At 45.3% G+C, this 23,371-nt stretch overlaps 1 long non-coding RNA gene across 3 annotated transcripts in view; it reads left to right on the top strand.

Moving 5' to 3' along the window:
• Positions 1 to 453: 453 nt before the first annotated feature.
• LOC109889015 (uncharacterized) overlaps positions 454 to 23,371 on the top strand; it is a 46,466-nt gene continuing 23,548 nt past the window's right edge. The window contains exons 1-2 of one of the 3 annotated variants that reach the window (XR_002255221.2): positions 454 to 696; positions 20,014 to 20,161. This is a non-coding gene — a long non-coding RNA (uncharacterized LOC109889015). The remainder of the gene's footprint in view (positions 697 to 20,013; positions 20,162 to 23,371) is intronic. The other 2 variants (XR_002255220.2, XR_004209627.1) reach the window with 2 other exon arrangements.

Raw genomic sequence — 23,371 nt, 5'->3', positions numbered from 1 at the left:
TTATTTGAGAAATTGTACTAGTATGAAAAAATATAATTTCCCATTTTTTGGGAGCATACAATATTTCTCAGAATTTGAATAATGTATTTTAAAGAGTCATTATTGCTAATCTTTATCAATGTTGTTTCTAATTTTTATAACACTGTCTTGCATATAGCTTTCTCTAGACTTATTTAAATTATGAGTATTATACTTTGTTATTATACTTGTATTTGTTATTAGACTTGTATTTGTTATTCTTGACTACAAAACAAAAATGACTTCACCAATTTGTTACTGTTCGTTTTTGCTGGAAATTGTGGACACCGCTCACCGCACACACATTCTTTCACACAGATCACCCTCGCTTAGGAGGCGCCTCTCTCAGTCCGTTCCCGTGCTAGTCCAATGGAACAAAGACCAGCCTTATCAATGTATGCTTTCCTACTAGCCAATGGCGCGACTCCTCATAGCTCACATGACAGATTCCTCTCGCGTCTCTCCACACAGCGTTCAATCGCGGGATTCTAGCGTCACTGAAGAACCGAGTCCGGCGCGGCAGGACGTCAACGACAGCGCAACAATTATTAGGTATGAAGACAAGTTTTCAAGGGACCAGACACATTTTCGAACGGACTGACTGTTGGCAGCGGAAATTCTTGAGCAGTACGATACTATGAGTCATCTTCAGTCATCATCTTCTAAAATGAACCGTACGTAAGTGTTTTTATTACTTCACTCAGATTTATTTTTGATCAATGGTGACTCATTGCATGTCTTGTTTCAAAAAGTTGAGCCATTTCTGTTTTTTGCTCTTCACACCTTGCACCCCACGTCCTGTGTTTGCACGTTGAGAGAACCATTTTAGTCATTTCTAAAATACATATATTTTATTTATAATATGGTATAATTCATCCGTATACTTTGAGGTTCACGCCTATAGGCGTACCCTACCTCCCCCGTGGTTTTGGTTAGAAACAGTCCGTAAAAGGTAGCCTAAGTGCTCTGTTTTTGACAGGATATATGTTAGGGCATGACAGCTTGAATAAAGGCCCGCCAAACACGCTGACCCTAAAAGTCAGTACAGGGCTGTCCAACCGGTCGACATGGCTGAGTGAGGGCAATTAACCCAAGTTTCCAACAAGAGGACATGGAGCACCTGAGGGGAAAAGCTCAGCAACAGGGATGAGGGAAAGGGTGTATCATTCTCCAATTTCATTCTCCATTTCCATGCCAAATATTCTGACAAAACTACACTTAAATGTTGATATCTTTAAGCTCAGTTAAAAGAAGACTGAAGTTCGGCAGTATTGGCTAGCCTACAAGAGTGTTCTCTCTGTCTCACTATCAAACGTGCCTTTGCTTGAGAGGGATCACATTCCAATAAAATTGAAAAGACAGGCTATTTATGAGGTTATGATTGATTTCAACACAGAAGGGAGAAAGAAAAAAAATATTTTGAGCCTCAATAAAAAATGCTCTGAAATCGAGAAATTTAAGGCTTAGAAAATAACAGGAAATGAGATGTTTTGAAAGGCTTCCGATGGTTTTAACTAGATCTATAAAAATTTATTTGTCCCATTCCCGGGGGGAAAGAAAGGGGGTGAATGAGAGAGAAACAACCCAACACAGAAAGTCACTCCAGTGGGAAGATGCCTAAATCAAATGTTTATAACCTCATTGTTTCCCTCCCTGCTTGCAGCTGGTAGGCTCCTTCTTCTTTGTCTGGGTCTTCTGTTATGTACACCTCGCCCAACTGCCGCCAACTGCCGCCTCGAGACACCTGAAAGATAATGTTCCAGTCAGTCTGGAGAACAGCCAGTTGTTTTATATGCCCCCCCCCCCTCTACTGCTGCCCCTGTCTGCCTGCCTGTCTTTTTGCTTGTCTGTTTGCCTGTCTGTCTGTTTGCCTGTCTGCCTCCTTCCTCCATCCACAATCAAGGAGCCAGCACGCTATGCTTGCGGGTGGCCAGTTCCGCTGTCGTTGTATATGACAGGGGATGGAGACACACACACACACACACATACACACACACACACACACACACATACACACACACACACACACACACAGAGAAAGAGAGAGGAGTAAGGGAACATGAAAGACAACACTGTTACTGTTGAACGTGTGTGTGTTTTCTAACCATAATATTTTAGCAAGGCTGTGAAACAGTTAAACAGCACCTAGGTTTTTTTTTTAATGCAAACTGAGTTGAGGGCTTATTCACACACAGTACGGCAGATTCTTTTTGAAAGCTTTAAAAAAAAAATTATTTAATATTGAAAGCTTATTTAAATTTATTTTTTTATTTTATTTTTTACTGACTTGGATCATTAGCCTGCACATTCTATCTCATTCCACGGCATAAAGGCATTATTTACCTTTGCACCTCATGCTCTTGCATGCGTAAATGGATCATGTTGTTTTAATTGGAACCTGTCCCTGTTTCAGTACTACATTGGTGGTTATACTCAGGCCTTTTGAAGACGGTGTCATGTTCTAAACGATTTGGCCACACTCACTGCTATAGGCGAATGTCTATCACCTGGGGCTGAACACTCGGGCATGGAGGGTTCTAATGAGTAAACAAAAGGCTACCAAGCTCTCATTAGGACTTGTGAGTTCATGAAAACCCCTTCAATGGAAAAATTGTCTTTGGATGAAAGGAGCTTTTGTGAAGCCTAAAATATGGACTTTCTCACCCACAACTTCAATTTAGCCTGCTTTAATCTCATAACGACAAGCCTATATCTGTTTGTAGGAGAAAAACAAAAATCCCTCTTGTGGTCACACGTCTTTCTTCTTGGAATGCCTTCGTTGATCTGTCGTCTGAGGAATGCTGAATGATAGGCTAGCTTTATGGAAAATGGCTGATTTGAGTGGTCTGTGTGTGACACTCACAAAATGGCTGATTTGAGTGGTCTGTGTGTGACACTCACAAAATGGCTGATTTGAGTGGTCTGTGTGTGACACTCACAAAATGGCTGATTTGAGTGGTCTGTGTATGACACTCACAAAATGGCTGATTTGAGTGGTCTGTGTATGACACTCACAAAATGGCTGATTTGAGTGGTCTGTGTATGACACTCACAAAATGGCTGATTTGAGTGGTCTGTGTATGACACTCACAAAATGGCTGATTTGAGTGGTCTGTGTATGACGCTCACAAAATGCTCATTCTACAATCAGGTGAAATAAAACTAGACCTACAGCATTCCACGTCATGGAATTTTTTTCCTAACATTTCTGGGTGATTTTTGAAACAAGATACAAATCTTACTTTGATCAAATTAAGACTTATATGATTGAACCAAGCTTTTAAATTCCATATTCAAACCTTTTGCATATGTTTTAAGAGTATGTATAATGTACAGGAAATGGATATCCTCTATGGAAAGAATAATCCCCAAGCCTACAAAGTAAGGAACATGTGTGATAGGCTATGGAAAATATGAGGGCAGCTGGAAAAGGAAAACAATCTGTTTTTCTAAGGCCTACTTTGAGTGTCGTGGCATTTTTAAGGACACTCCTAGATCTGTCCCCGGCTGAGGCATTAAGGACACTCCTAGATCTGTCCCCGGCTGAGGCATTAAGGACACTCCTAGATCTGTCCCCGGCTGAGGCATTAAGGACACTCCTAGATCTGTCCCCGGCTGAGGCATTAAGGACACTCCTAGATCTGTCCCCGGCTGAGGCATTAAGGACACTCCTAGATCTGTCCCCGGCTGAGGCATTAAGGACACTCCTAGATCTGTCCCCGGCTGAGGCATTAAGGACACTCTTAGATCTGTCCCCGGCTGAGGCATTAAGGACACTCCTAGATCTGTCCCCGGCTGAGGCATTAAGGACACTCCTAGATCTGTCCTCGGCTGAGGCATTAAGGACACTCCTAGATCTGTCCCCGGCTGAGGCATTAAGGACACTCCTAGATCTGTCCCCGGCTGAGACATTAAGGACACTCCTAGATCTGTCCCCGGCTGAGGCATTAAGGACACTCCTAGATCTGTCCCCGGCTGAGGCATTAAGGACACTCCTAGATCTGTCCCCGGCTGAGGCATTAAGGACACTCCTAGATCTGTCCCCGGCTGAGGCATTAAGGACACTCCTAGATCTGTCCCCGGCTGAGGCATTAAGGACACTCCTAGATCTGTCCCCGGCTGAGGCATTAAGGACACTCCTAGATTTGGCCTCCTCTAAATCCCAAATATAACCCTAGCCCCTATAACAGTGGTCACCAACCTTTTCTAAGTCAAGATCTGGACGACCCAGACTATTTGCACCCCCCCCTTTTTTTACACTGCTGATGCTCTCTGTTTATTATCAATGCATAGTCACTTTAACTCTACCTACATGCACATATTACCTCGACTAACCGGTGCCCCCACACATTGACTCTGTACTGGTACCCCCTGTATATAGCCTCCACATTGACTCTGTACCGGTACCCCCTGTATATAGCCTCCACATTGACTCTGTACCGGTACCCCCCCTGTATATAGCCTCCACATTGACTCTGTACCGGTACCCCCCTGTATATAGCCTCCACATTGACTCTGTACCGGTACCCCCTGTATATAGCCTCCACATTGACTCTGTACCGGTACCCCCCTGTATATAGCCTCCACATTGACTCTGTACCGGTACCCCCCTGTATATAGCCTCCACATTGACTCTGTACCGGTACCCCCTGTATATAGCCTCCACATTGACTCTGTACCGGTACCCCCCTGTATATAGCCTCCACATTGACTCTGTACCGGTACCCCCCTGTATATAGCCTCCACATTGACTCTGTACCGGTACCCCCCTGTATATAGCCTCCACATTGACTCTGTACCGGTACCCCCTGTATATAGCCTCCACATTGACTCTGTACCGGTACCCCCTGTATATAGCCTCCACATTGACTCTGTACTGGTACCCCCTGTATATAGCCTCCACATTGACTCTGTACTGGTACCCCCCTGTATATAGCCTCCACATTGACTCTGTACCGGTACCCCCTGTATATAGCCTCCACATTGACTCTGTACCGGTACCCCCCTGTATATAGCCTCCACATTGACTCTGTACCGGTACCCCCCTGTATATAGCCTCCACATTGACTCTGTACTGGTACCCCCCTGTATATAGCCTCCACATTGACTCTGTACCGGTACCCCCTTGTATATAGCCTCCACATTGACTCTGTACTGGTACCCCCCTGTATATAGCCTCCACATTGACTCTGTACCGGTACCCCCCTGTATATAGCCTCCACATTGACTCTGTACTGGTACCCCCCTGTATATAGCCTCCACATTGACTCTGTACTGGTACCCCCCTGTATATAGCCTCCACATTGACTCTGTACTGGTACCCCCCTGTATATAGCCTCCACATTGACTCTGTACCGGTACCCCCCTGTATATAGCCTCCACATTGACTCTGTACCGGTACCCCCCTGTATATAGCCTCCACATTGACTCTGTACCGGTACCCCCCTGTATATAGCCTCCACATTGACTCTGTACCGGTACCCCCCTGTATATAGCCTCCACATTGACTCTGTACTGGTACACCCTGTATATAGCCTCCACATTGACTCTGTACCGGTACCCCCCTGTATATAGCCTCCACATTGACTCTGTACTGGTACACCCTGTATATAGCCTCCACATTGACTCTGTACCGGTACCCCCTGTATATAGCCTCCACATTGACTCTGTACCGGTACCCCCTGTATATAGCCTCCACATTGACTCTGTACCGGTACCCCCTGTATATAGCCTCCACATTGACTCTGTACCGTAATACCCTGTATATAGCCTCCACATTGACTCTGTACCGTAACACCCTGTATATAGCCTCCACATTGACTCTGTACCGGTACCCCCCTGTATATAGCCTCCACATTGACTCTGTACCGGTACCCCCCTGTATATAGCCTCCACATTGACTCTGTACCGTAACACCCTGTATATAGCCTCCACATTGACTCTGTACCGGTACCCCCCTGTATATAGCCTCCACACTGACTCTGTACCGGTATCCCCTGTATATAGCCTCCACATTGACTCTGTACTGGTACCCCCTGTATATAGCCTCCACATTGACTCTGTACCGGTACCCCCCTGTATATAGCCTCCACATTGACTCTGTACCGTAACACCCTGTATATAGCCTCCACATTGACTCTGTACCGTAACACCCTGTATATAGCCTCCACATTGACTCTGTACCGGTACCCCCTGTATATAGCCTCCACATTGACTCTGTACCAGTACCCCCTGTATATAGCCTCCACATTGACTCTGTACCAGTACCCCCTGTATATAGCCTCCACATTGACTCTGTACCAGTACCCCCTGTATATAGCATCGCTACTGTTATTTTACTGCTGCTCTTTAATTATTTGTAACTTTTTTATTTTCCATTTTTTACTCATCTCTTTTTTTAACTTAACCAACAATGCAGTATAAGAAAAATAAATGTTAAGGGCTTGTAAGTAAGTATAAAGGTAAATACCTGTTGTATTCAGCACACGTGACAAATAAAACATTTGATTTGATCACTTTTTGAGTCAAAAAGCAAGCCAGCCTCTTCCTCTCCCAATTTGTTTTTTTAAGAACATTGATTTGCTCTATAAGATAGGGCAGCAGATAGCCTAGCGGTTAGCGTTGGGCCAGAAGATAGGGCAGCAGATAGCCTAGCGGTTAGCGTTGGGCCAGAAGATAGGGCAGCAGATAGCCTAGCGGTTAGCGTTGGGCCAGAAGATAGGGCAGCAGATAGCCTAGCGGTTAGCGTTGGGCCAGAAGATAGGGCAGCAGATAGCCTAGCGGTTAGCGTTGGGCCAGAAGATAGGGCAGCAGATAGCCTAGCGGTTAGCGTTGGGCCAGAAGATAGGGCAGCAGATAGCCTAGCGGTTAGCGTTGGGCCAGAAGATAGGGCAGCAGATAGCCTAGCGGTTAGCGTTGGGCCAGAAGATAGGGCAGCAGATAGCCTAGCGTTGGGCCAGAAGATAGGGCAGCAGATAGCCTAGCGTTGGGCCAGAAGATAGGGCAGCAGATAGCTTAGCGTTGGGCCAGAAGATAGGGCAGCAGATAGCTTAGCGTTGGGCCAGAAGATAGGGCAGCAGATAGCTTAGCGTTGGGCCAGAAGATAGGGCAGCAGATAGCTTAGCGTTGGGCCAGAAGATAGGGCAGCAGATAGCTTAGCGTTGGGCCAGAAGATAGGGCAGCAGATAGCTTAGCGTTGGGCCAGAAGATAGGGCAGCAGATAGCTTAGCGTTGGGCCAGAAGATAGGGCAGCAGATAGCCTCGCGTTGGGCCAGTAACCAAAAGATAGTTTGAATCCCGAGCCGACTAGATAAAAATAATAATGCATCTGTCGATCTGCCCTTGAGCAAGACACTTAACCCTAATTGTTCCAGGGTCGCTGTTGATAATGGCTGATCCCTGGCCGTGACCCCACTCTCCGAGGGTGTCTCGGGGGAGTGGGGTATACAAAAAACACATTTCTGTTTCACAACACACTGTACAGGTTACACACTTACAGGGTACACACTATGCATCTCATTTTTGCCCTATTAGTTTAGATGTAAATTTGAATGATCTTGGTTGAGGCGGCAGGGTAGCCTAGTGGTTAGAGTGTTGGACTAGTAACCGGAAGGTTGCAAGTTCAAATCCCCGAGCTGACAAGGTACAAATCTGTCGTTCTGCCCCTGAACAGGCAGTTAACCCACTGTTCCTAGGCCGTCATTGAAAATAAGAATTTGTTCTTAACTGACTTGCCTAGTTAAATAAAGGTAAAAATATATATATATTTTTTTGTTTCTTTTGGAAATTGATGTTGCACTGGATTTTTGTGTTGCACCTTTTCATTCCGCATTCATCTTAACACAAAACCACATTGCATTAGGGGTAGGTTGTAAAATAGTAGTAATATTTGCTTATGCGAATCACTGTTTGCCAATGGTTATTGAGAATTATATGACACGTTTTTATTTATTTTGTATCCAGTCTATAAATCTGTACTGAAATAAATTAAATTAAATTAATAAATTGTTATCTTTATTGCACGATAATAGAACACCCATGCTGCTAAGGTCATTGGACAATCACAAAGCAACAGATTTTTGATGTCAGATTTACATATGATTGACCGACGTCACGGTCAGGAATGTAGCAACAAAACAATAATTAGATGGGTGCTTTATATTTGTCCTAATTCACAAATGTACGAGTGTGTTTATTTATGTGTGAATTGGAGAAAATATTTTTTTTGCATATCTCGACTCCCCCTGAGACCTTCTCGGAGACCTTTGGGGTCACTGACTGTAAATGGAGGATTCATTCAATTACCGATGTGCACTTTCCTGGGAATAGTCTGCGGTCCATGAAGAGGTTAATTGTTTTAGAAAATGTTCTAAGGTGAGGATAATTGAGCTGCCGGTTGTTGCGTGTGTTATGGATTACTGCGTTTCTCCAAAAGAAAGAGAAGGAGAGGGGGAACGGGAGGGGAAAAAAGGCCCATATTGTGCCACGCCACCGCAGGGATTGTCTGGTCTCCTCAGGAGAGCGAGCAAGTCCCGTTTTAACCCCGTGAGGAGACCCTGACCTTGCATGCTCCTCCCTGCTCCAGGTGCATGCCCTCTCTCCGCCTGAGCTCACACACACTGGAGAACCTGGGGGAAACGCTGTGTGAACACACAGATCCTTTTCACATGTCTTTTCTCCTCTTTGTATCATTGTATTGGCTCGTGGTGAGGGTTCTAAACAGGAAGGTCTTAGTATCATTGTATTGGCTCGTGGTGAGGGTTCTAAACAGGAAGGTCTTAGTGTCATTGTATTGGCTCGGAGTGAGGGTTCTAAACAGGAAGGTCTTAGTGTCATTGTATTGGCTCGGAGTGAGGGTTCTAAGCAGGAGGATCACTGTATTGGCTCGGGGTGAGGGTTCTAAACAGGAAGGTCTTAGTGTCATTGTATTGGCTCGGGGTGAGGGTTCTAAACAGGAAGGTCATTATATTGGCTCAGGGTGAGGGTTCTAAACAGGAAGGTCATTATATTGGCTCGGGTGAGGGTTCTAAGCAAGAAGATCATTGTATTGGCTCGGGTGAGGGTTCTAAACAGGAAGTTCTCATTGTATTGGCTCGGGTGAGGGTTCTAAGCAGGAAGGTCATTGTTTTTGCTCGAGGTGAGGGTTCTAAACAGGAAGGTCTCATTGTATTGGCTCGGGTGAGGGTTCTAAGCAGGAAGGTCATTGTTTTTGCTCGAGGTGAGGGTTCTAAACAGGAAGGTCTTAGTGTCATTGTATTGGCTCAGGGTGAGGGTTCTAAGCAAGAAGGTCACTGTATTGGCTCGAGGTGAGGGTTCTAAACAGGAAGGTCTTTGTGTCATTGTATTGGCTCGGAGTGAGGGTTCTAAGCAGGAAGGTCATTGTATTGGCTCGAGGTGAGGGTTCTAAGCAGGAAGGTCATTGTATTGGCTCGGGGTGAGGGTTCTAAGCAGGAAGGTCATTGTATTGGCTCGGGGTGAGGGTTCTAAGCAGGAAGGTCTTAATCATTGTATTGGCTCGGGGTGAGGGTTCTTCGCAGGAACGGGTGGTGATTTCTTCCGCATTCTCTTCTTTCAGTGGGTTGCCTAAACCCCACTCCATAGGCCCCTATATTCAAATGAATGAAGAAAAACTCAGATGGTATGACATGGTGTAATAATCACAAGATCGTAAAATCAGAGGCTTGTCATAATTATTACACCGTTTGATAACGCCAGAGCAAATGAGCCCCTGGCCGTAGTTGTAACAAATGTACGCTGAGAGTCAGGAAGCAAGTTCAGGGAGTAAATATATTCACTAAATGAGCAAAACAACAAATACCGACATCAAATCAAAGTTTATTTGTCATGTGCTCCGAATACAGCAGGTGTTGTTCACCACAGTGAAATGCTTACTTACAGGCTCTAACCATTTACAAAATAGCCTCCAATACCCTACTCAACAAATTGGATGCAGTCTATCACAGTGCAATCCGTTTTATCACCAAAGCCCCATATACTACCCACCATTGCGACCTGTACGCTCTCGTTGGCTGGCCCTCGCTTCATACTCGTCGCCAAACCCACTGGCTCCATGTCATCTACAAGACCCTGCTAGGTAAAGTCCCCCCTTATCTCAGCTCGCTGGTCACCATAGCATCTCCCACCTGTAGCACACGCTCCAGCAGGTATATCTCTCTAGTCACCCCCAAAACCAATTCTTTCTTTGGCCGCCTCTCCTTCCAGTTCTCTGCTGCCAATGACTGGAACGAACTACAAAAATCTCTGAAACTGGAAACACTTATCTCCCTCACTAGCTTTAAGCACCAACTGTCAGAGCAGCTCACAGATTACTGCACCTGTACATAGCCCACCTATAATTTAGCCCAAACAACTACCTCTTTCCCAACTGTATTTAATTTTTATTTATTTATTTATTTTGCTCCTTTGCACCCCATTATTTTTTATTTCTACTTTGCTCATTCTTCCATTGCTAAACTACCATTCCAGTATTTTACTTGCTATATTGTATTTACTTTGCCATCATGGCCTTTTTTGCCTTTACCTCCCTTCTCACCTCATTTGCTCACATTGTATATAGACTTGTTTATACTGCATTATTGACTGTATGTTTGTTTTTACTCCATGTGTAACTCTGTGTCGTTTTATCTGTCGAACTGCTTTGCTTTATCTTGGCCAGGTCGCAATTGTAAATGAGAACTTGTTCTCAACTTGCCTACCTGGTTAAATAAAGGTAAAATAAAATAAATAAATAAAACCAATAGTGCAAAAAAAGTATTAGGGGAACAATAGGTAGGTAAAGAAATAAAAAAGACAGTGAAAACAGTAGAGGGGCTACATGCAGTAGAGGGGCTACATGCAGTAGAGGGGCTACATGCAGTAGAGGGGCTACATGCAGTAGAGGGGCTACATGCAGTAGAGGGGCTACATGCAGTAGAGGGGCTACATGCAGTAGAGGGGCTACATGCAGTAGAGGGGCTACATGCAGTAGAGGGGCTACATGCAGTAGAGGGGCTACATGCAGTAGAGGGGCTACATGCAGTAGAGGGGCTACATGCAGTAGAGGGGCTACATGCAGTAGAGGGGCTACATGCAGTAGAGGGGCTACATGCAGTAGAGGGGCTACATGCAGTAGAGGGGCTACATGCAGTAGAGGGGCTACATGCAGTAGAGGGGCTACATGCAGTAGAGGGGCTACATGCAGTAGAGGGGCTACATGCAGTAGAGGGGCTACATGCAGTAGAGGGGCTACATGCAGTAGAGGGGCTACATGCAGTAGAGGGGCTACATGCAGTAGAGGGGCTACATGCAGTAGAGGGGCTACATGCAGTAGAGGGGCTACATGCAGTAGAGGGGCTACATGCAGTAGAGGGGCTACATGCAGTAGAGGGGCTACATGCAGTAGAGGGGCTACATGCAGTAGAGGGGCTACATGCAGTAGAGGGGCTACATGCAGTAGAGGGGCTACATGCAGTAGAGGGGCTACATGCAGTAGAGGGGCTACATGCAGTAGAGGGGCTACATGCAGTAGAGGGGCTACATGCAGTAGAGGGGCTACATGCAGTAGAGGGGCTACATGCAGTAGAGAGGGTATTAACAGCAGTGAGGCTACATGCAGTAGAGAGGGTATTAACAGCAGTGAGGCTACATGCAGTAGAGAGGGTATTAACAGCAGTGAGGCTACATGCAGTAGAGAGGGTATTAACAGCAGTGAGGCTACATACAGACACCGGTTAGTAAGGTTGATTGAGGTGATATGTACATGTAGATATGGTTAAAGTGACTATGCATATATGATAAACAGAGTAGCAGTAGTGTAGCGACATGAAACAGCAACAATGACGACTGGGGAAGAAACCAAAGGGAGGGACATGTATAAAGGGCCGGTAATCAAGGAGGTGATGGAGTCCAGGTCAGTGTCATTATGCGTGTAACGCTGGTAACCGGTGTGCTCCCTAACGAGCAGCCTGGTGACCTAGAGGCCGGAGAGGGAGCACATGTGACAGTAGTTAAGGTTTCCTGATGCTATTAAGGCGCTTTCTTTAAAATAAAAAAAATTCTCTGATGGACTGAACCATCTAGAGTACATGGCCCAGTGGTTAAGTGCTGTTAGGTTAATGAACTAAATTACATCTGTTCTCCTGCCATCTGGATGGAGCGGCTAGACAGATGCTCTGCCCTATTTCATATAGATTTGGGAGTTGACAAGGAGGAATGTATAATTTCTACACAGACTGATCTCCATGAGAAATCAATCAGACTTTTGGCCTCATTAAGGGGAAGTTTTTTGATAAATGAACTTTATAAACCAACCGGCTTGCGGTTGTCGTTCTACTGCGGTCACAAAAATGTGCAGAGATTTTTCACCATTGTTGCTAGGATTGAACTGGCCAGTCAACGGCATGTGCCATTGATCTTGGTGAAGGCAGCACTTACAGCAAAACCTTTCCAAAGGGAGGGGTCTGCCTTTCCAAAGGGAGGGGTCTGCTTATTCTTGAGCTATCTGAAACTGAGCCGGTCAATGACATTTATCACAGAGAGAGAAAAGGGATTAGCGTTCAGTCCACTCGTCTGTCCTCCCTCATCTTGGAGCTCATGTTACACACGGATAATTCCCGCCATTCCCAGTGTGTGGAAAAAGATGAGGTGAAGCCTGGCGGTGGTCAGTAAGGGGAGCGTGGAGCAGAGGGCTGTTGGCAGGGCCAGTATTACTCCCCTTCTGCCCGAATCCGATTACGCAGCCGAGGCCTTGGGGCAGCACTATCTGACAGATATCCTTCCGACCGGCATAGAGTATTAGAAGATTGGATCTTGGAGACTGGCAAACCAAATGCTGATAGGCCTACAGGATAAAGCCCCACTGTGTGCATCCCGGCTCTGGTTAGATTTCCCCTTCTCCCGGCTCTGGTTAGATTTCCCCTTCTCCCGGCTCTGGTTAGATTTCCCCTTCTCCCGGCTCTGGTTAGATTTCCCCTTTTCCCGGCTCTGGTTAGATTTCCCCTTCTCCCGGCTCTGGTTAGATTTCCCCTTTTCCCGGCTCTGGTTAGATTTCCCCTTCTCCCGGCTCTGGTTAGTTATCCCCTTCTCCCGGCTCTGGTTAGTTATCCCCTTCTCCCGGCTCTGGTTAGATTTACCCCCTCCCTTCTCCTGTCTGTGGTTAGATAGTTTGGGATTTGACAAGGTGTCAGAGTCTTCGAGTGTTTGTCACAGATTAGCACCCCGCGGGGGGAGTGGGGGGAATGGAACAATGCCGCTAGGATCCGAGATGAAAGAAAATTATTTGCACAATTTCCTATGAGACCGGTATTTGTCCTGTCGGGTTGTTCTATCAAAGCTGAACAGCCACTGAGGAACATGATTTAAATGGTGGGTAAGCGACAAAGCCGGTTAGTAATTGTTTTTAGCTGAACGCTTTCCAGGTAAATGATGAACATGGCCACTCTACTTCCTCTCTCTTTTCAAACGACTGTAAATTCTACAGACGTCGTGAATCTGTCAGCTAAAGCTTATTTTCTTCAAATGGAGCATGTATTGCCTTTAAGTGATAAAGATGAAACCATTACTGTAGTTGACTGTTGTTCAAATTCAACCTTGAAAGATGGAATTGACAGCTGACTTGATCTCCTGCAGCAAAAAGAGACATGATTTCGTCACTTGTGCCATTAATGTAGTGCTGGGTGATACCTAAACTGGAACCATGTTCAACTTCTCCCTGCCTTGTTCTAAGAAACACAGCAGGGTTTTTGAAAGAATACACTACCACACACAGAAGAAAGGATAGAAGGAATGTGGGAGAAGCGTGGAATGGTGAGGACAAGAGGAGAGGTGAGCTCCACACTTGCTGTCCCCAGTCCACCTGGCCATGCTGCTGCTCCAGTTTCAACTGTTCTGCCTTATTATTATTCGACCATGCTGGTCATTTATGAACATTTGAACATCTTGGCCATGTTCTGTTATAATCTCCACCCGGCACAGCCAGAAGAGGACTGGCCACCCCACATAGCCTGGTTCCTCTCTAGGTTTCTTCCTAGGTTTTGGCCTTTCTAGGGAGTTTTTCCTAGCCACCGTGCTTCTACACCTGCATTGCTTGCTGTTTGGGGTTTTAGGCTGGGTTTCTGTACAGCACTTTGAGATATCAGCTGATGTATGAAGGGCTATATAAATAAATTTGATTTGATTTGCTGTTGTCCATCCCAAAAATGTAAAATACATTCTACAGTCGTGGCCAAAAGTTTTAAGAATGAGACACATATTAATTTTCACAAAGTCTGCTGCCTCAGTTTGTATGATGGCAATTTGCATATACTCCAGAATGTTATGAAGAGTGATCAGATAAATTGCAATTAATTGCAAAGTCCCTCTTTGCCATGCAAATGAACTGAATCACACAAAAAACATTTCCACTGCATTTCAGCCCTGCCACAAAAGGACCAGCTGACATCATGTCAGTGATTCTCTCGTTAACACAGGTGTGAGTGTTGAAGAGGACAATGCTGGAGATCACTCTGTCATGCTTATTGAGTTTGAATAACAGACTGGAAACTTCGAAAGGAGGGTTGGAATCATTGTTCTTCCTCTGTCAACCACGGTTACAAGAAAACACGTGCCGTCATCATTGCTTTGCACAAAAAGGGCTTTACAGGCAAGGATATTGCTGCCAGTAAAATTGCACCTAAATCAACCATTTCTTCGGATCATCAAGAACGTCAAGGAAAGTGGTTCAATTGTTGTGAAGGAGGCTTCAGGGCGCCCAAGAAAGTCCAGCAAGCACCAGGACCGTCTCCTAAAGTTAATTCAGCTGCGGGATCGGGGCACCACCAGTACAGAGCTTGCTCAGGAATGTCAGCAGACAGGTGTGAGTGCATCTGCACGCACAGTGAGGCGAAGACTTTTAGAGGATGGCCTAGTATCAAAAAGGGCAGCAAAGAAGCCACTTCTCTCCAGGAAAAACATCAGGGACAGACTGATATTCTGCAAAAGGTACAGGGATTGAACTACTGAGGACTGGGGAAAAGTCCTTTTCTCTGAATCCCCTTTCCGATTGTTTGGGGCATCCGGAAAAAAGCTTGTCAGGAGAGACAAGGTGAGCGCTACCATCAGTCCTGTGTCATGCCAACAGTAAAGCATCCTGAGACCATTAATGTGTGGGGTTGCTTCTCAGCCAAGGGAGTGGGCTCACGCACAATTTTTCCTAAGAACACAGCCATGAATAAAGAATGGTACCAACACATCCTCCTAGAGCAACTTATCCCAACCATCCAGGAACAGTTTGGTGACGGACAATGCCTTTTGCAGCACGATGGAGCACCATAAGGCAAAAGTGATACCTAAGTGGCTCGGGGAACAAAACATTGATATTTTGGGTCCATGGCCAAGAAACTCATCAGTCAGGCAGGATGTGGCCCAGATGTTAATTGACAGCATGCCAGGGCGGATTGCTGAGGTCTTGAAAGGGGCCTTGAGGTCTTGAAATATTGACTCTTTGCATCAACGTCATGTAATTGTCAATAAAATCCTTTGACACTTATGAAATGCTTGTAATTATACTTCAGTATTCCATAGTAACATCTGCCAAAAATATCTAAAGACACTTGGAGCAGCAAACTTTGTGGAAATTAATATTTGTGTCATTCTAAAAAACTTTTGGCCACGACTGAACATCACACCCATGGGGGAAGATGTTCTATAGGACATCTCACCTTACAGGGTCTCCCTCCCTTTTAATTGCAGACGGTATGATGGGATGATACCTCCTTGGGGTCCATTCTACACAGCTGTATAGTACTTGGCGAAGCAGTATAATGGAAACGTGCCTGTCTTTTACGGTAGAGAGATCCGCATTGCCTCTTGTGTGAGTACGGCAGCTTGTTCAATTTAGAGAGGAGAGGACGGACAATTAAACTATAGCTCCCAGGAGGATGTTCATTTGGTTAGTGTCCCACTCATAAATGCCCCTCTGTCTGGAGTTGGCTGGGGGGGGGGGGGGTCTCTGAAGGGTTGTGGAGGCTGATTAGGAGCGTTGAGTGGGGGTGCAGGGTATCTCGGCTAGGGAATTGACACGTCTATTAACCTTTTGAGATATGGTGCAGGAAACACTCAAGGGTCTATGTTGGGTAGTTTATTCTCACCTCTTAAATGTTTATTGATGATCTCTTTGGTAAATATGATGGTTAGGAGGAGGAGGAGGAGGAGGATGCTGCTGCTATTGGCTCATGTTAAGTAGAGGAATGGAGAAGCCTCGAGTTTGAATGTAAGTGACATTCTATTGCAAGATATCACCAACTATAAGAACATTGTGTACATTGATACACGTCACCGATGATATTATAAAGCATTTTAAACATGCACAATTAAAAGTCCCCAACTTCCACGGGTGGATAACGTTTTAAAAGGTTGTTGTAGAATTGGTATCTGAGCTGTTGCGTCGATTTCATCTGGAAGTTGGAATAGCAGGAAATGACACACATTGTTTGGTTGAAATGACAAAATCTTCCTGTGGTAGTGACATCAGATGTAGAAGAAAATAATAATAAGAAAAACGCATTTAACTGGAAATTAAATTGAGATGGCAACTTTGAGAGAGCAGTTTTTTTTTAAACACTTCGTAGTCTACCCGCTGGGCCGTAGTCTACCCTCTGGGCCGTAGTCTACCCGCTGGGCCGTAGTCTACCCACTGGGCCGTAGTCTACCCTCTGGGCCGTAGTCTACCCTCTGGGCCGTAGTCTACCCTCTGGGCCGTAGTCTACCCTCTGGGCCGTAGTCTACCCTCTGGGCCGTAGTCTACCCTCTGGGCCGTAGTCTACCCTCTGGGCCGTAGTCTACCCTCTGGGCCGTAGTCTACCCTCTGGGCCGTAGTCTACCCTCTGGGCCGTAGTCTACCCTCTGGGCCGTAGTCTACCCGCTGGGCCGTAGTCTACCCGCTGGGCCGTAGTCTACCCGCTGGGCCGTAGTCTACCCTCTGGGCCGTAGTCTACCCACTGGGCCGTAGTCTACCCTCTGGGCCGTAGTCTACCCTCTGGGCCGTAGTCTACCCTCTGGGCCGTAGTCTAGCCGCTGGGCCGTAGTCTACCCTCTGGACTGAATGATAGTGCTTAACCAAATGCAAGAAACATATAATGTTATAAATTACATATTGTGTCTATATATTACTGAAGTTTTTTTTAAAGTTTCAAATTATTCGAAGGGAAACACAAGTCATATTTTCAAGCTGACATCTCACATTATAATGTTTGGTTTAACTCCCCAAAGGCAGTCCTTCTAACCACAGAGAGTAAATATGACCGTCTCAGAATCGCTTCCGGACGCTTCTTGGTTCTCGGACCAACGTGGCAGTTAAGTCAGGAAAACCTGAAGCTACTCCGCCCTTCACACAAAACCTCCCTGTTCTGAGATTGACAGTTTGATTCGCAGATGTTCACGTGGGACGCCTCCCAATCACCTGTGTACACTTTGGCTGGAGTCTTGATCACTCATCTCTGTCAGAGATGTGGTGTGGGCCTATAAAGAGCAAGACAAGACATAACCGAGCAGTCTCAATTTGCTGCCAAGCCCTTCCCGACCCTAACTGAAGAGTCTATAGACATCAGCAGTGCAATGAGGTAGCTTCCACCATATTGCCTTCATCTAGCAGGTCGTACAAGCATTGAAGTACTGTATATTTAGTTATTAAGGAATTTCTCCAGATTCACATTTTAAAAGAGAGAAGGAAAAATGCATAAAACCACAAATGTGTTCCTTTTTATTGCGGAGGTTCATGTTTGTTACATTGAAGGAAGATGAGGGATAGACTTTCAGAATTGTACGATAGGTTAGAACCATGTTTATTGCACTCAGGGTGAATTAGCATTTTCTCATTTGTATTAATCACATCCAGAATCAGTTTCGTCCCCAAATGAATAAGAAACCATCTCAGATACTGAATCCCTGATTTTTAGAGCCAGTGCATTTTTATCTCCACATTTGAGATATATAAGCTAGGTTTTAATTTCATTTATATATCTATATTGTTCAGATTATCTTTGCACATTTAGGGAACTCTTTCCATATCTGCCCCCCTCTACCCTTGGGGATTGACAGCCCGTCTCAAACACAGACTAGCGTTTTCCCTCATGGCACGACGGGGTGTCTTCATCGGTCCTATTGATTGAGATCCCAGCAGGGGCTTAGCTTGGCAGGAGAGACAACAGACACCAAGGCTGCTCATTTTTTTTGTAGACATCACGCATGTAGATAAAAATGCACAGTCTCGCTCACTCGCACGCACGCACGCACACACACACACGCTCATGTGTACACTCCATCTCACTCACACAGTCAGTCTTGCACCCTCCAAATGAATAAGCAAGGCGCTTTGGCTGTGCACAGAGCTTAAGCCTGGGAAGACATTTTTTTCGAAACGTAATGTTTGTAGATTAGCTGAGGTTAATGATCCGATTGCCTGGGAGGCTAGGCGTCTTTAAAGTATGGGTTGGGGAAAATGAGCTGTTCTTAGCAGGGAGGCTCCCTGATTACCACCAGGCACCTACAGTACTGCAGGCAACATATAGCATAGAAATATAATTACAGAATGCCCATTCTAGTCATTCGGTTTCTATGCCCACTATTTGGGAATGGGTTTGCTAAAGGAGCAGCTCAGAAAACTGTCTCCCATAATGAACAGACTGCATGCTTCTTTGTTTTAAAGGTGTACCCCCCCCTTTATTACTGTAGTCTGGAATGTTTTATTTCCAAACAAATGCAAAAATTCAACCTTTTCTCGTTGTTCTTGTGAAGCCACTGAGCCTCTTAAGTCAAACTGTTTTGTCTCTCCCCGGTGTTTAGTTTGGACTTTTTGTTTATGTTCTGATATAAAGGCCTTATAGGCCCCAGCTATGGGGTGTGGCTGACCTCCTGTAGTGGTTAGTTCAGAGGTCAAACCTTACTGCTGACCCCCTCTCCCAAGCACACTCTGGTATTGCCGAGTTGACAGAAAGGTGGAGGAATGAGATAGAGACCCTCCCCTTCTCACCCTTCTCTTGGCTCGCACTCCCTCCCTGCGCCTGTCCAGGCATGCCTCCCCTCACAACCGACGTGGGCACAGAGGGAGTGAAAGAGCGACGGGGGCCGAGAGGAGAGGGCGAACAAAGGAGCACTGTCATTGCCTCCCCAAGGTTTTTTGGGGAGGGTCGGCGGAGGCAGGCGGTGCTGGAGAGGAGGGAGGGAGGGTGCAGAGAATAGAGAATAAAATATTAAGAGGGGTTATATTGAGACAAAGAGCACAAGCAGTGAGTTCACTGACACACACACACACACACAGTAGGGTTCTCTTGCCCATGTTTCCTTGAAGCGAGGTGCGAGGAGTAGAAGGTCGGCTGTGTTTTACTGTTCTGTGTGTAATATTTGCTTAATCCTCTATCTGTGTGCGCCTGTATGATTAAAAAAAAACTAACTAGCTGAATAGGAGCACAGCTGTTAGCAATTTCATGAGTACACTTATAACAGCGGTGGATTCCCCTCTAGCTGACCCCCTCCCTCTCCACACAAGTTATCTCCCTGCAGTATGCTGCTGCTGTTCGGCCCGAAAACAGTCCATTATTCTGGCTTCGCTCACCTTTTTTAACTACTGAATGCATTGAAGCTTTTGGACACCATCTTACCCCTGCATTAGAAATAGCTGCTCTCATCCACCCTGGTATTATTTCCAAGGATTTTTCTCCCCCCCCCCCCCCCCTAATATTTTATATCTTTGTTGTAACCATTTTGAAAGATAATCGAAATACTAATGTAATGATTGGGATTCAACAACCTGGGCACGACTCTCTCGACAAATGTAGTTTTTAATGGAATGTTCCCTGCCCTCAGCCTGTTCCCTGCCCTCAGCCTGTTCCCTGCCCTCAGCCTGTTCCCTGCCCTCAGCCTGTTCCCTGCCCTCAGCCTGTTCCCTGCCCTCAGCCTTATGACGATGAGGATGCCTCCATATGCTGGAACCATTTCTTTATCGGTTTCCCTCTGTCCTATTAGATTTCATAGGCTATCAGAAAGCGGACAGGAAAATGGCGAGAGAGAGAAGGAGAGGATGAAGAGAAGTGGCCCGAAGGAATGGAAGAAGCCCCAGAGCAGAACCAGAGGGAGGGAGGGATAACTGCTGTGACATGAAAGAGTGATAGAGGTAAGAGCCCTGAGGTCAAACTGAGCCTTGTGTGGTAGGGAAGGTGAGAGTGTGGTGGGGAAGGTGTAGTAGGGAGAGGGACTTGTCATTTAAAATCTTAACAGTGATGTTCGGTAAGTCAATTTTGTGGAACAGGGCTTTGTAAACACAAAAAGGGTGTAATGATGTGATCTACGTGACTTTAAAGAGGCCCAGACAACCTTCTTGGTAAATAATTACAGTGATGAGAAATACAACTGTCTTCTGTGATTAAACAAAGGGCTCTATGAAAAATAACATCTAAGGGTTTAAGAATAGAGGCAGCTGCACTTTGATAAATAGTATCTCCATAATCAAGAACAGGTAGATAGTTTATCTACCTGCTATCTACTATCTGCTTCCTGGTGAACCAGAGAGAGACAAGATCTGTTTATGTAAAAAAAAAAATAATCTTGATGCAGCACTCCCGTTAGCGGGATCATTTTCATCAACATCCGCTGAATTGCAGAGCGCAAAATTCAAATTAAATTACTAAAAATATTACATTTTCATAATCACAAGTGCAATATAGCAAAACACAACTTAGCTTGTTGTTAATCCACCTGGCGTGTCAGATTTCCTAAAAGCTTGACAGCAAAAGCTATCCAAGCGTTTGTTAGGACATCTCGCTCAGCAGACAAAACTAGTACTATGTTCAGGACTAAACCCTGACTGTAGTGGTTGTTGTCCAGGACTAAACCCTGACTGTAGTGGTTGTTGTCCAGGACTAAACCCTGACTGTGTAGTGGTTGTTGTCCAGGACTAAACCCTGACTGTGTAGTGGTTGTTGTCCAGGACTAAACCCTGACTGTGTAGTGGTTGTTGTCCAGGACTAAACCCTGACTGTGTAGTGGTTGTTGTCCAGGACTAAACCCTGACTGTAGTGGTTGTTGTCCAGGACTAAACCCTGACTGTAGTGGTTGTTGTCCAGGACTAAACCCTGACTGTAGTGGTTGTTGTCCAGGACTAAACCCTGACTGTGTAGTGGTTGTTGTCCAGGACTAAACCCTGACTGTGTAGTGGTTGTTGTCCAGGACTAAACCCTGACTGTGTAGTGGTTGTTGTCCAGGACTAAACCCTGACTGTGTAGTGGTTGTTGTCCAGGACTAAACCCTGACTGTGTAGTGGTTGTTGTCCAGGACTAAACCCTGACTGTAGTGGTTGTTGTCCAGGACTAAACCCTGACTGTAGTGGTTGTTGTCCAGGACTAAACCCTGACTGTAGTGGTTGTTGTCCAGGACTAAGCCCTGACTGTAGTGGTTGTTGTCCAGGACTAAACCCTGACTGTAGTGGTTGTTGTCCAGGACTAAACCCTGACTGTAGTGGTTGTTGTCCAGGACTAAACCCTGACTGTAGTGGTTGTTGTCCAGGACTAAACCCTGACTGTGTAGTGGTTGTTGTCCAGGACTAAACCCTGACTGTGTAGTGGTTGTTGTCCAGGACTAAACCCTGACTGTAGTGGTTGTTGTCCAGGACTAAACCCTGACTGTAGTGGTTGTTGTCCAGGACTAAGCCCTGACTGTAGTGGTTGTTGTCCAGGACTAAGCCCTGACTGTAGTGGTTGTTGTCCAGGACTAAACCCTGACTGTAGTGGTTGTTGTCCAGGACTAAACCCTGACTGTGTAGTGGTTGTTGTCCAGGACTAAACCCTGACTGTGTAGTGGTTGTTGTCCAGGACTAAACCCTGACTGTGTAGTGGTTGTTGACCAGGACTAAACCCTGACTGTAGTGGTTGTTGTCCAGGACTAAACCCTGACTGTAGTGGTTGTTGACCAGGACTAAACCCTGATTGATTTATATTCAAAATTCATTACTCAGATAAACATTTTTTTAGCAAAGTTGTACATTTACCAAGGATTCTAGAATCATAGACAAGGAAGCCTTGGAATGGGGTGATATTTATTGAGATCACTACTTTCCCCGTCTTTATGGAGCGGCAACACAAGAGATGATTTCCATACTTTTGGAATATTTCATATTTCCTGATAACAATGTTAAATAAGAAATGTGTGTTATTGAGCTAATAATGATGGGCCCTGGACACTTAAGCAGACCAGGATCCAATTGGTCGGCCCCTGTGGTTTTTATTGTCGTCTATTGCAGCCTAACCCACTGCATCTCAGTGCTAGAGGCGTCACTACAGACCTGGGTTCAATCCCGAACTGTATCACAACCGGCTGTGATCGGGAAGTCCCATAGGGTAGCGCACAATTGGCCCAGTGTCGTTAGGGGAGGGTTTGGCCGGGGTAGGCCGTCATTGTAAATAAGAATTTGTTCTTTAACTGACTTGCCTATTTACATAAAAATACATTGAAAAATGCATTCAGGACTTCTTTTTTTTCTGTAAATAGCCTAAATGAAAAGCTTTGACAATCATTTATTTGATCATTCAGGAACTTTCCCCTATCAGCATCCAGCCCAATATCCTTGTGAATAGGCTTAAAGTTCTTTCTCAAAGAAAGATGATATAACATGCTTTTTAAATGCATCAGTGAAGGCATTCTTTCTTCTTCTGTAATGTGGCCTGTGTCTGAATTCATATGTTGTGGCAGAGAGGAGGAAGTAGGACCCTAGAGGGATTTGACAGTTTTCCCAGATTGCACAAAAGTGAAAATCCAGCCCACCTGGTATTTCAGAAAAGAGTATTTGCTTCACATCCAAGTCAACCTGGTTCAATCGACCGAATACTGGAATACAGAATAAGTCTTGTTTAGCTATACAACGACCATAGCATGGGAGGATAGATAAGATGGTCTATTGGTTGCTCTTAAGATTCAAATAAGTATTTTAAATGGCCAACTGACTAAAAGGCCTGAGACAATTTCATGGCGTTACCAAAAATATGAGCCCAATTTTGATAGCTGGTGTCAAGCTAAAAGCTACTAATGTGAAGCAACTCAACACATGAAGGAGAGATTTACTCTGGGCTTTTAAACTACAACCCCCTACCACACGAGCCGCCCTTCCTACCACACAAGGCGGGAGACTCCTTTGGCGTCTAGAGAGTTAGATAAATCCGCTTTTAATTTCCTTGCACCTTACGTGTGGAATGATCTAAAATGTACTTTAAAATGGGATGTCTTGGTGCCTCTAGGTAATTTCAGACGGTTGTTCGGGGACCTTTTTACAGAACAATGTGTCTGTTTTTTATCATTGTGTTTAGCTTGTTGTGTATTGTTGTGTATAACATAT

This window comes from Oncorhynchus kisutch, linkage group LG4 (genome assembly GCF_002021735.2).
Source record: "Oncorhynchus kisutch isolate 150728-3 linkage group LG4, Okis_V2, whole genome shotgun sequence".
Lineage (NCBI taxonomy): Eukaryota > Metazoa > Chordata > Actinopteri > Salmoniformes > Salmonidae > Oncorhynchus > Oncorhynchus kisutch.
Note: the sequence above shows the minus strand (reverse complement) of the source record. Positions and strands in the feature narration are given on the sequence as shown.